The 12,999-nt window shown below is 44.7% G+C and overlaps 1 protein-coding gene across 2 annotated transcripts in view; it reads right to left on the bottom strand.

Annotated features, from left to right (window-relative positions):
* The window catches only part of LOC146339432 (sodium- and chloride-dependent betaine transporter-like), a 74,731-nt gene that overhangs the window by 54,154 nt on the left and 7,578 nt on the right, over window positions 1-12,999 (bottom strand). The gene's annotated exons all lie outside the window — the stretch shown is intronic.

Genomic DNA, 12,999 nt, shown 5'->3' with positions numbered 1-12,999 from the left:
AATTAAGCTGAATAGTTTAGCCATTTGCTGCCCTTTCATGTCACCCAAAGTCAGCCGCCTGAGGCACCCACCTTACTCTGCCTAATAGAACTGGCCCTGCCACACACATGAGCCCTGCCTCCCAAGGATCCATCTTCTCCCTGTTCTGATTTTCTTCCTCTTCCTCTCACTCCGGTTCCCTGACGTCCATGCCAGGCCCCAACCTCCTCTCCTCCCTGTCCCAAACTATCTTCCCCTTCCCAGGTTGTGCCCTCCATTTATGAGTGGAAACCGTTCCCCAGATAGTCGAGATACCTGCGGTCTGACACTGACCCACTGAGCCTTCTTTTTCACCTCGTCCTTTCATTGATGGACTCCCAGCTGCTGTGCTGAGGGTCAGCTTTGCCCATCCCATTCCACTTCTCCGAAATCCTTAGATAGCTAAGAGAGTAATTCTACTGTTACCAGATCTCTTGCAGTCCTGCCATCTGGCTACTCAGTGAAGCCAAGCGCTTGTTCAGCACCACGGATTCCTCCTCCTCCTCAGTTTCATCAGCGTCAAACATTCCATGGGCTGTCAAGTGAACGGAAGCCAGCACTTCGTAATGGAACCTGCCTTGAACCGTCACAGTTTTCGCTGCATTCCAGTTTTGCTACTGCCAAATGCAACTCGTCAAGCATAACGGCGCTTTTGCCCATGCTTATTAGCAATGTCATTATGGGCCAACAGAAGAAGATTTAGCTTCAATGTATTTGCTTATTAGGGATGACAACCATGCTAATCTACATAGCCAACCTGTTTTTATTACCATTTACTTAACGTGATGGCGGTGACACAATGCTTCTAAGCCCTAAAGTGACAATGTGCAAAATCAAAGCCCCTGGAATGCTGAACTAAACTGTTGGTGGCTTGCTTGCATAGAGCCATTAATTTAAATGCCTGCACACTCGATGTTGCCCACTGCAGTCTTAAACACTGCAGCACACTTAAGTTCCATGCTTGATCCTTTGCATGCAATAGTTTGGTTTTCAACAGAATTAAGAATATTTTTAAAGAGCGCAATCCTATCTAAATAGGCCTCCGAACTCAGAGGCGACCGCCTATCCAAAGCAAGGCAGGAGAAGCATGGGGGGGATTGTTTCCGCCACACCTCTCCTGCCCTGCTTTTTCTGCTAGACAGCAGTTTGGGGCTGTCAAGCAGTGGGGGGGCCAAGCAAGAGAGGAGGCTGCTGTACAACACACAGGATGTGTCATACATGCACTTCCTCTCTCCCTGCCCCAGAACACCCCCAGCCCTTTTCAGCTGCTCTGCGCTCCTGTTCCTAGTGCGGAGGATGAGGCTTCTCTGCACTGCCTCCGAGGCAGCACAGACATGGGTGGAGGTCAGTTTTCTGGGAACTGACCTCGGAGTGCGGGCTCCAAGGTCAGTTCCCAGAAAACAGCATATCCTAGGGCTGTCTGGCCACTGTCTAGCGGCCATAGGATTGCTCCCTCCAGGACTGGATATCAGGGCTGGCAAGCGAGAAGCAGGACTTGAGATAATCTACAAGCAGCCCAGCCTTCACAGAGAAAAACGTTGCTCTGATTGAGAGCCAGACCTGAGCCAGCAGGTTATATAAAGCTAGATGAGACCGTATTCGCTCTTCAGGCCATCTGATTGCTGTTCGGCTGACAACGGCAGAACAACATCTGACCAGCTGCAGCAGTGGTGCTGCAGTGCTGCAGAATTCAGGCCCACAATTCCCTCACCTTACAATCTGCCCTGGTGGCACAGAGACCAAGCAAATACTGTGGAATGAGGAAATAGCACTGAATCAAGGAGCAATGAAGAGGGGTCAAAAAAAACCCAGCCCCCAGGGTCATTGTCTCTATTATCCCCAGCCACAAGGACTAGCAACATGCTGTTATTTTTTTAAAAATGAAATCTGATATTACCAGACAGGCTATCACTGATATAGGCATGCTATACAGTGTACAAGAAATAATCCCTGCCACAGAGACCTTACAAAGTCCATAGGATAAACAAGACTTTTCATGCACATTTTTCCAAATGTATGCATCAATTGTGTGCATTTTTTAAACGTATGCATTTGTCTCCTATCGATGAAAGCACATTTGTGCACATTTTCCAAAAGTACTCATTTTTCAAATGCAATTTCTTTTGCTCTCCAAATCGCATTGCAAGCTCGGAAGTGAGCAAGATTCGGTTTCAGATTGCATTTAGGTCTGCATTCAAGTCCGGAAAGTACAAACTAGGTAAATTCTAGTCAAAAATGTACTGAAACAAATTTCTCCTACATCCCTAGTGAGTGGTCCACGGTCACACAATGAGCTTCATATAACTGAGTAGGGATTTGATCCCAGGTCTCCCTGGTCCTAGTCTGGCACTCTAATCCAAGGGTACCCAGGAACATGTGTGCGCTGCTCTGAGCTCCTTGAGGGACAAGCGAGGGACAAATAAATAAGAGCAAATAATGAACATAAGATAGGGAGACCCTATCCAGCTATATGAAAGGACTCATCCAAAGTTTGAAAGTTCAGCTTTTCATTTTAGTTTAAGAAAGCAAAACCAAAACAAAATGAAAAAAGTGTACATGGAGCCATGCTCAGTGACTCCCTGCATTCCCAGGGGAGCTCAAATCACATCCTTTCCTTAATCACCGACCCATTCTCTAGTCCAACCACCCATTAACTATTGTCCCCTCTCCCCTTAACAGAAAGTCTCCATGCCCAGAGGGTTCAGGTGACCTAATTTCCATTCACTGGAAACTAGCACAAACCAGTAGTTGAGCCACACCTTCCATTGGTTTTTAAATGAGGCTCTCTAATCTGATTACCTGCAGCAGCACATGGGGCAAGCTAGCTACAGCTATAGAAGTAGGCAGGCATGTGAGGGAGCACAGCTCACTGAGTATAAGGAGCCCCAGTGACATAGCACCAAGGTAAAAATGCATCTTTTAGCACACATGCGAGTTAAGTACCTGTGTGAGTTTAGCAACAGGTGAGGAAGGAAGGCCAGTGGACTCTTCCCTGCCTTCTCCTAATAAATAACCATAAATAAAGTGGGTGGGATAGCTAATACCCTGGAAGTCAGAAACAAAATTCAAAGTGATCTTGATAGACTGGAGTGCTGGGCTAAAAATAACAGAATGAAATTTAATAGGGATAAATGCCAAGTTCTGCACCTCGGAAAAAGAAACTAAATGCACGGTTACAAGATGGGCGATACTTGGCTCAACAATACTACAAGTGAGAAGGATCTTCTTGGAATTGTTGTCGATCACAAGCTGAATATGAACCAACAATGTAATGTGGCTGCAAAAAAGGCAAATGCAATTTTGGGCTGCATTAATAGAAGCATAGCTTCCAAATCACGGGAAGTACTAGTTCCCCTCTACTCAGCACTGGTTAGGCCTCATCTCGAGTACTGTGTCCATTTCTGGGCACCACACTTTAAGAAGGATGCAGACAAACTGGACAGGGTTCAGAGGCAGGCAACAAAAATGATCAGGGGGCTGGAAACAAAGTCCTATGAGAACTGGGCATATTTGGCCTTGAGAAGAGTGAGGGGAGATATGATAGTGCTCTTCAAGTACTTGAAAAGTTGTCACAGAGAGGAAGGCCAGGATCTCTTCGCGATCATCCCAGAGTGCAGGACACGGAATCATAGGCTCAAGTTACAGGAAGCCAGATTCCAGCTGAATATCAGGAAAAACTTCCTGACTGTTAGAGAGTAATACGACAATGGAACCAATTCCCTAGGGAGGTAGTAGGCTCTCCCACGCTGGAGGCATTCAAGATGAAGCTGGACAGCCACTTGTCAGGGATGCTTTGACTTGAATTCCTGCATTGAGCAGGGGGTTGCACTCAATGGTCTTATAGGCCCCTTCCAACCCTACTATTGTATGATTCTATGAAATTCCTCATCTTCTTCTAGTAAATAACTTAGTTTACCAGTTAAACAAACCCAATTAAAACTACAAAAAAAAAGTTATGAAGGCAGCAGGGTGTGGGGGCTACCCAGTGTACTGCACTGAGTGCCACATGTATGACTATCTGCCAGCTGGAGAAAAGTCATGGGAGTGCGCTCGGTGTAATGAGCTCCTGGCTCTCAGGGAACAACCTCTTTCCCTTGAAGGCAAGGTGGCTGACCTGGAGAAACTGAGAAAAGCAAAGAGGTTGGTGGACGAGACTTTCGGGGACCTAATAGTAGTGTCCCAATCCCTGGGTGACAGCTCCTTTGTTGTCACAGAGAATTGGGGTCTTGCAGAAGGAGGGTGCCATTCTGAGCAAGAGGGAATGATCCTTTAGAAAGGACCTATTCCTCGGAAGATGAACAAGTATCCTCTCACTTCGAGGATATGCCTTGGGGGGTGAGAAGCTTATGATAGTGGGAGACTCAGTCAACAGACATATAGACAGCTGGGTTTGTGATGGACGTGTAGACCATATCTTCGATGTTGGGCTTGCTGGGAAGGTTGCAGATCTCACATGCCATCTAGATAGTTTTGTAGATATGATACTGCCCTTATACAAATCTATGGTGACACCACACTTGGAATACTATGTACAGTCTTGTACACTGAGGTCACTGCACCTAAAAATGGATATTGTAGAGTTGGAAAAAGGGCAGAAAAGGGCAACTAGAATTATCAAGGGGCTGGAACAACTCCCTTATGAGGAAAGGTTACAACAGTTGGGACTGTTCAGCTTAGAGAAAAGGAGAGTAAGGGGAGATATGATAGAGATGTACAAAATTATGCATGGTGTGGAGAATGTGGACAGGGAGACATTTTTCTCCCTCTCTGATAATACTAGAACCCAATGGGGTCATCTCATGAAGCTGATTGGTGGGAGATTCAGGACAGATAAAAGGATATACTTCTTCATACAGAGCATAGTTAAACTATGGAATTTGCTGCAATATGGTGTAGTAAAGGTCAGCAATTCTAATGCCTTTTAAAGGGGATTAGACAAATTCATGGAGGATAAGACTATCAATGGCTACTAGTCCTCATGGCTATATGCTACCTCCAATATCAGAGGCAATATGCTTATGCACGGCAGTTGTTGGAGAACATGAGTGGGAGGGTGCTGTTGCACTCATGTCCTACTTGTGGGTTTCCCATGGGCAGTTGATTGGCCACTGTGTGAACAGAGTGCTAGACTAGATGGACCCTTAGTCTTATCCAGTATGGCTCTTCTTATGTTCTTAGTGGTTGAGTGTGTGTAAAAATTCCCATCAAAGTTAAATCATTCCCATTTCAAGTTAAAGCTGCATAGGAAGCAGAGTTGGAAAACACCTCTGCCAGAGAAACCCTTTTGGTATATTCAATGTATCTTAAGGGTCCTGCAATAGTACACTCTGGTTTCACCTCTGATACTTTCCTGGTGTGGTTTAGTTCCACTAGTTGTGGTTGCTATTTTGTTCCACATATATGTGTGTGCTGGAGTTAGTGGAACACTGCAGGAGCTGCCCTGCTTTGTTACAAGAAAACTATGTCTTGATGTATTGGTCCTAATAAACAGGAAGCTATTTATAAACCTACCTCTCTCTGCTGAGTTGTGACCTGAGAACAGAACCTACTGAGACATGGAATCCTATCTCACATACACACACACATACACACACACACCAGACCCACAGGCAAAGAGAGAAGTTTAATAACCCTAGAGAACAACCACCTATCAGGGTAGGCAACCCTGGGCATTTGCTAGAGTGTAGCATAAGTCAGCTTCTTATATCCTATAAAAACTAGGCAAAGGAAGAATGGAGCTCAATGGATCTATTTATCCTATGTTATTCACCAACGACTATGAAATTGATACGGGGGCATTTTTAAGCGCACTGCGTAATTCAGCATGACCTTTGCAAAGCACTCTCAAGTCATATGTCCAGTATGATTAAAGTATGAATGGTGCGTGCGTGCGTGCTTCACCAGTATCATTTTACTCTGGAGTGATTGTTGGGATGGGTCTAGGACAGGTCTGCCGAGCTTTCTAAACAGGATCAGTATCTGACCCTACAAACAGCTAGAAATAGGGATGTCAGAGAATTCCGCCACAGAACTCGGTGAGGCCGAATGCCAGTGCATTCGGCCCCCTGAAATCCGTGGTGGAACGGCCTGCCCCCCCGCCCCCCCTGCGGATCCCCCCCAGGATGAGACTTACCTGGGGCGGATGTTCCGGATGGCAGCGGCTCCAGCGGCAGCTTTGGCGGCGGCAGCTGCTGGTCTTCCGACCGGCTGCCGCCATTTGCAGTCTGGTAGTTTGTGGTTTTTTTTTTTTACCTAGACGTGATAGGCTACGTAAAGACTTATGTAGCCTATCACGTCTGGGTTAAAAAAAAACGCATAAGCAAATGGCGGCGGCTACAGCCTCCGCCATTTGCGTTCCTTATTTTTCGCCGTCTTAGTCTACGTAAATATTTACGTAGACTAAGATGGCGAAAAATAAGGAACGCAAATGGCAGCGGCCGTAGCCGACGCCATTTGCTTATGCGGGTTTTTTTACGTAGATAAAAATATCTACATAATAGTCTACGTAAATATTTACGTAGACTATTACAGCGAAAATAAAGGGGAACGCAAATAGCATAGTGGGTGCTATTTGCGTTCCTTTTTGATTCGCCGTTTTAGCCTATGTAAATGTAGGCTAAAACAGCGAATCAAAAAGGAACGCAAATAGCGCCCACTACGCTATTTGCGTTCCCCTTTATTTTTGCTGTAATAGTGAAAAATAAGGAACGCAAATGGCGGCGGCCATAGCCGCCATTTGTGTACGCGTTTGTTTGTTTTTTAACCCAGACATGATAGGCTACATAAGTCTTTACGGAGCCTATCACGGTTGAATGTTGTTGTTTTTGTTCAGTCGTTCAGTCGTGTTGGACTCTTCGTGACCCCATGGACCATAGCACGCCAGGCCTTCCTGTCCTGCACTCTCTCCCAGAGTGTGCTCAAGTTCATATTCATTGCATCGGTGATGCTATCTAGCCATCTCATCCTCTGCTGTCAAGGTTGAATACAGGGATACAAATGGCGGCGGCTACGGCAGCTGCCATTTGCGTCCCTGGTACCCAGCAGCCGGATGTCCGGCTGCTGGCGGAGCCGGCCAGCGGCTCTGCGGAATCCCCGTGGAGCGGAGCCGGCCGGGCAGGACTCCGAGGGGAGGGACGGAGTGCCTCCCCCCCATTGAGGATTCCGGGGGGAGGGATGGAGCACCTCCCCCCCACCGCGAAGCAGATCCACAAAACGGTAAGTTACTTTCGTACATCCCTAGCTAGAAATCCCTGCACAATCTACAAAGTGCACAGGGCAGAATTATCATCCACCTAAGGCCTGGTCTATGCATTTGGGAGCATCCTCCTCTGTTACAGCCCTTTGGGGACTGTAGCATTTCAGAATGCAGATGGAAGATACTATGATTGAATAAACCACCACCACCACCCAAATATGTAAAAAGCTTATCAGGGAGAAGGATTCTAGCCTAGCTTTCTTGCAATGTGCAATTTTCTATGTGCAGGAAGGTTTATGCAGGACAGCATGGCAAACGCACAGTCCCACATCTGCCTTCTGGAGTGGTACATTCTCGGAACATTGTACTTTGTGATTCTTCTGAGTGTACAGTTTAATTCTATGGCAGAGGTTCCAAAAATGGGACACTGCAATGCATCAAAAGATCTTGGAGTGCAATTTGTGGATTGTGAGCGGCTGGCGTTGTGAGATCTGACAGTTGTATCCTATACCATGGATCAGGGGCAGAGTGTAGATCAGGATCTACTGGTAGATCTCGGGGTGAGTTGCAGTAGATCTGCATGGGTTTCTGACTCCTGATTGTCTAACAAGAGCAACAGCTGAAAAGCTTCATCTTTTTTGTCTAAATTAGGCTGGTGTAAAGGAACACTTGGAGGGAAACCAGGAGTGGATTTTTGTGTGCAAGGACTTGTGAGCTTGGTTCTGATACTGACCACAAATTCTTGGGCTGAGCATAGAGATGTTAGAGAAGTCCATTTGAGGGCAGAGTTTTATGAGTTTTTCTAGGTACGGCCCCCCTGCTGTGGTGCCCAACCCAGTCTGTAATGAGTTAGGCTAATTCACTGATTTTCTGGACATTTCATTAATTTTTTCACAGGTTCTGCAATTTGCGAAAACTTCTGAGCAATGTGTGTGAATTTGGCTGTAATTTGCACAAATTGTTCAGAAATTTGCACTAACTGCAGAACCAGAAAAACAAATGTGCAAAAAGAATTCCTAGAGTTTTGGGGAAAGCCCGCAGCTCAGCTCACAAACACAAATTAAGTTGTACATGCCGCGGAACTCCATCAAGTCAAAAAAGAATGGTATTTCCCAGCGATGGACATCCCTAGCTGAGCATCTGCTCAGAGGCACCTTGTTGCTTCATGCTTAGCATATGTCTGCCTAGGGATGCTGGATAAATTTGAGATGGGCTAAAATGAGCTTGGATTTCTACGAATTTGACCTGCGGAATCCACTGTGGACCAGCCCCCTCAGGCCACATGGAGTCCATAGACTTTCGGATCTTTTTTTTTACTTTCCCAAAATTTACACAAATTTATTGGTAGGAAAATATGCAAGTTTCTGCTGCGACTGGTAAATATACATGGGGAAAAGTTGAATGGAAAGGAGGATACTACTCTAAATGTTACGCACTAATGTAAATGACATAAATTGTTGCGAACCCTCTTAGGGAATTATTTGCACATTTTTCCACATAAAGAAAAAAAATCAAATCCATCTGTGAACGGACGCCGGAATGAATGACACCACACAATCCACGAAACACATGCGCAACGGATTTCACAAAATCTGGACATCCCTACATCTGCCTGACTGAGCCAGTATTTTGCATCTGACTCCAGCTGGTGGATCTCAAGCTTCTAGTAAATAAACAAACTAGATCCTGCAACCATGAAGTGCCCCCACCCACCCTACACCCTCTGAGGGGTGCACGGGATGCTAAGGAATCGCAAAGACTATCGCTGTCCAAAACAAGTGCTGGCCTCAGACTCCTCACCCAGCCTTTGAATCCCCACCTCTGCTACCTGACCAATGGTCAAAGTAGTGTCAAGAAAACTACAACAGATTTTTGTTAACATTTTCAAAAATGTACACTAAACAGAAAAATAAACTAAGGCAAATTTCCATGATTTAAAGTTCAACAGTCACATTCCCTTTTGTAAATTCTGAGGCAGCTCCTGCTGGGCTTGCTGGCAAAGAACCTAACTAAGAGATTGTTAAAGTAACTTTGCAAAACCTGAGGTGCTGGATAGCTCTTGCAATGTCTGTCTGCAAAATGTTAAATCTGCTCTAACTATAGTAGCTCAAGTTTTGAAAAGGGGTTGTGTGTTTTTTTACATTAAAATCTCCCTTGAACATTCTGATTCTCCAATGCCTTGGATGGTCCTGGACAGGCTGGGCTATGTGGCCCAGTGCAAACAGCATTAATCTCAGGAGCAGAACATAGCTAGAAGAGATCTGCCTTTTTCCCATAACATACCACACATGTTCACAGGGAATCTGGTACTAGCTATGTCACTCATAGATTCCCTAATTATGGATTGTGGTTTGCACATAGGTGGATAGTTTGTTTGCTTGGATCTATTGAAAATTCGATTATTGAAACAAGCTGCTATTATTATTATTATTATTATTATTATTATTATTATTCCCTTCAATTATAAGCAAACTAAGATATTGAAAAGCTGGTAGAGAGCCTAAGCTACCGTGCAAACATTAACTTTGATCTAGCAATCTCAGCTGTTGAATTACTTGCTTTCATTGCCAGTTAAATTTTAAAAACCACAATGAAGATGTGACTGAACAGGACAAAGCAAACAATCATATTTCAGAATGGTTGGGAGGGAAATCAGGAAGGTAACTAGATCAGCCTCTATTGCAGAATCCATTGCATGCTAGTACTGATTTGTGCTGGTCAGGCCTTGAACTAGAGTGATCAGGTGAAATGAGGACAGGACTCCTGCAGCTTTAGTAATTGTGCAGAAGAGGGAATTTACACTACACCTGCATAAAGTCCCTCTTCTACACAACTATTAAAGGTGGAGGAGGCCTGTCCATTTTGCATCTGAATAGCCTATCTCCAATACCTGCAAAGAGTGAGTCTCTTGATCTGCAAGGGAATTCTAAAAGGGAATCTCCTCTCCTTTAGGCATAAGGATTCTGGAAAAGTAGTTTCCCTAGTAGCTTAGCTCTCTTTTATCCATGCAGCATTGATGAAGAATGGCCCTCCACTCACCCTGCCATACTTAAGTTTAAAAGGACATATTCAAATAAACGGTGCAAATGGCACAAAAACAAATTAAATGGCCTCCTTGGCATGGATAGACAGGGATTCGTGGCACTTGTGTTTTTAGTTTTTGCTAGGTAGGCAGGCCTGAAACACACAGATGTGTGAGTGGAATCCTGTGGGATAGTGATGGGATTAAAACAGTTTGGGGAAGGGAAGTTGCAGTGGGGAAATGGTGGAGATTGGATTAAGTAAACGTACACATACACACATACTCTCTCAAACTGCCATTTCTCTGCTCAAAATCTACACCTCCTGCAACTGTTTTTTTTCTGAGAGCCACAGTAGATTAAACATCTAGGGTCAGCCCAAGACATTTTCCTGCCTGAGGCAAAGGACAAAATGGCATCCAACAGCCATTCCATGTTACGGTGGTAACTTATGAATGGCCAAAAAAGAGAAAATGCATCATCAAAAAAGAGGACACCAATTTGCATATGCAAATTTATAAGCATAGGTGCAAATTTAGAAATAATTACTATAATTTAAATAGAAATGCAATTTATCTCATCACTTTAAGCCAGACTGGATACCTCTTCAAACAGAGGATGCCTTCAAATACAGGAGGATCCTCTGCCAGCTTTCCAAAAGAGAGGACTGTCCTCTTTAAAGTGGGAGACCAGTACAGAAGTTGACCATTCTAGCAATGGAATACTTCAGCACTGGAAAAAGGGCAGTGTCTTCCACTGCAGCAGAGGACAGCAGGTGAGAAAGCACAGGACAAGGCATGTGGCACACACAACTCAGTCCTCCAACAACTTGCTGCCAGTCTCTTCCCCTCCCCCTCCCCAAGATCTGCTGCCTGAGGCCATCTCCTCACTCTGCCTATTGGTAGGGCCAGCCCTGTAGATACCTAACAGGCAAACAGCAATATCTGAGAGGGCCATTTATATCTGGAAAATGGAGGAAGCGATCAAGTCCTAAACCTCCTCCCCCAGCATCATTGTCCCAGTCCAAATTGGGTGCCTTGAAGCCACTTAGAAGAAACAGAGATGGGATCTCCAATCTCTTGTCTAGTTTGACCCTTAGAAGACATGAGCAACACAGTTTTGTGACATACATTTGTATGTAATATGTAGTTCTGCCATGGGACAGTCCTCTTCCATTCCTACAGCTAGATATTTTTGCAGCTATAGGCCCCACTGGTGGAAGGAATCAATGCAGAATAGCCAGAATCTCAATACCGGTAGCTTAGTATGTGTAAAGTGAATTTATTGTATTAAATATTAACAAAATAAGAATGCTTTGTACAAAGTCTAAGCGCATGTGTAGCGCTCATCAGTCTACCTAGTGACTTTGAAGTCATAATTGGTCAGATCACTAAGGATGAATGAATCTGTCAAGCTCCATTTCTCATGTTTTCACCTTTAAGTTCTTTCTGCCTCATTTCCACACTGGATTTTGAATTTTTTTCCCCATCTGCACAAAAATCTGTACATATTTTTGCATGCATGGGGGGGGGGGAGCGGAACTGGTAAGGTTGGTTTTTCCCCTAAATATATGTTTTTGCAGGGTAAGGTGAACTGCGTCGCAAACTTTGAAAATGTGGGGATTTGGGGTGGTCAACTGCATTCCAGTTCCTGTTTAGGTTTAGGAAGTGCAAATTTGGTGACTTTTCTTTACAATGCAAATGCAACAGATTTATTCTTACCCATCCCTACAGCACACTAGAAGACTGGAGCAGGCTGATCACTTACTGAGCAATTCAATAGAATACTACCTGCATGCTTTCCCTTATATCTTGACAAATATAGGAGCTTGAGATTTAGTCCAGACTGAGGGTGGTTTAATGAAAGTGAAGGGGATGGTATATCTCAAGGGGAGGGGGCAGACAAGAAGGGCCAGTTACACATTGCCAAAAAAGAAGACATGCATTATCAAAAAAGAAGAAAAAAGAGGGCACAAACATTTGCTTAAAATCTACATAAGCCTATGTATATGTATAGATACAGACTGAGAAATGATTTCTATGGGCAGTATCTAATGACATTGTGCTAATGTACTGTGCTAGCGTAAGCCAATGCTAATGTGTCATTAGCACTAGTTAGGCAAAGGGAAAAAGGGGTAATTTGCCACCAAATTTGCACCTTGCCACCAAATTTCATCCCCTTCACGGATCACTGCCCTGTTGCGGCGAAGGGGCTTGCGTAACTCAGTGAGGCCATAAGCTATGCCATGCAGGGCCACCCAAGACGGACAGGTCATGGCAGAGAATTCTGACAAAATGTGGTCCACTGGAGAAGGAAATGGCAACCCACTCCAGGATTCTTGCCAAGAAAACCCCATGGAACATTATCACAAGGCTAAAAGATATGATGCTGGAAGATGAGCCCCTCAGGTCGGAAGGTGTCCAATATACTACTGGGGAAGAGCAGAGGGTATTTCCAAGTAGCGCCAGAAAGAGTGAAGCAGCTGGGCCAAAGCCGAAAGGACACTCAGCTGTGGATGTGTCTGGTGGGGAAAAGAAAATCCGATGCTGTAAAGAACAATATTGTTTAGGAACCTGGAATGTAAGATCAATGAATCAAGGTAAGCTGGAGGTGGTCAAACATGAGATGGCAAGATTGAACATCGACATCTTGGGAATCAGTGAACTAAAATGGACAAGCATGGGCGAATTTAATTCAGGTGACCATTATATCTACTACTGTGGGCAAGAATCCCTTAGAAGAAATGGAGTAGCACTCATAGTCAAG

The sequence above is a fragment of the Heloderma suspectum genome, chromosome 7 (assembly GCF_057233095.1).
Source record: "Heloderma suspectum isolate Gila_16-S chromosome 7, 16-S_ref, whole genome shotgun sequence".
NCBI lineage: Eukaryota > Metazoa > Chordata > Lepidosauria > Squamata > Helodermatidae > Heloderma > Heloderma suspectum.
Note: the sequence above shows the minus strand (reverse complement) of the source record. Positions and strands in the feature narration are given on the sequence as shown.